This window comes from Solanum pennellii, chromosome 1 (assembly GCF_001406875.1).
Source record: "Solanum pennellii chromosome 1, SPENNV200".
Lineage (NCBI taxonomy): Eukaryota > Viridiplantae > Streptophyta > Magnoliopsida > Solanales > Solanaceae > Solanum > Solanum pennellii.
Window position 1 is genome coordinate 64893550 of NC_028637.1, and position 1298 is coordinate 64894847.

Below are 1298 nucleotides of genomic sequence, written 5' to 3' on the forward strand. Positions count from 1 at the left end.
TTCAGTCTGACAAACAAACATCTCAGCAAATACCAATTGATCTTTCTGATATGGGTGGTGTAGCTGAGGATGGTGTTGGTTTTTCTGGTAAAAATGGTGAACATCAAATCGTCGACGATGCAGGGGATGTTGCTGAGGATGGTGTTGGTGTTTCTGTAAATGAGGGTGAACAACTAGTCAGTGATACTCCAAAGGTAATGTTTATGATACATTGGACACTTTATTTTTCCATTTTAATGTATGTCGTGTATCATGCACATATAGTCAATGCTATGTATCATGGACACTTTCTTTTTCATTTTAAATGCTGTCATGTATCATGCACATTTACTCAAGACTATGTATCATGTGATTATAATCAATGTTACGTATCAGCACAAATTATATTAACAATTTTTATTTCAAAACTGCATATTCAGGATGGTGACGCACATCAGTCGCACCAAGATTTAAATGAACATATCATGGAGCAAGATGTTGATGACAATGTTCAACACAACATCCCTCATGTTTTGCCCGAAAAAACAACAATGGATGCATCGGTAGATTTTTCAATTTTGATTTATGACACACAATTTCATTACACACAAATTTATTTTAAAAATCATTACATCATATTATACAGGAATCTTTCACTTCAACAACAATATCACCATCAACTCAAGCAGCAATAGATGCGCTTATCAAAGATTTGGGTAAAGATCCTACTAATGCTAGACCATTATATCTTACAATCCACAGAATATAACTAGCAGCTAGTACTTGTTGACCGACAGTCAATTACCCACTGATATTCCAATAACAGAGATTGGTGTTAGAAGCGATTCAGTCACTCCTGCGCATAGAAATAGAATGCCTTCGAGAAGGATTCAATCTCCATATTGTACTTCTTTTGGGTCAAGCGAGAAGGGAAAAGATAAATTGAAGGATATGGCTCGACCCATTTTCCGTTCGAAGGATGTGGCATTACAGATCAAGTTTCGCCGAAACTTACTGAGGATTAAGAATTTTTCATTTGTCCTTTTTAATGTATCATTAAGTTTTTAATTTATTCTGTATTTTTTTGTAGAGACTGTGGGTTATATGTTACTGCATTTGCCGAATATATGAGTGACCGAATCAATATATCATATGCTGATTTTAGTCCTGATTACCTACGTCAAAGATATGGAGCATTGTTGTGGAGTTATGGAAGTGAGAAGGCTAAGTGCGGATATGTTAGCGACAATGATGATCCACCAAAATCCAGGGGCGTAGTCACACCACCACCAGAAGAAGATTTAGTTCACATAGTGTAG

General features: G+C 36.1%; 1 pseudogene; it reads left to right on the plus strand.

Moving 5' to 3' along the window:
* The first annotated feature begins 13 nt into the window (after positions 1 to 13).
* On the plus strand, positions 14 to 1298 carry LOC114075290 (annotated as a pseudogene).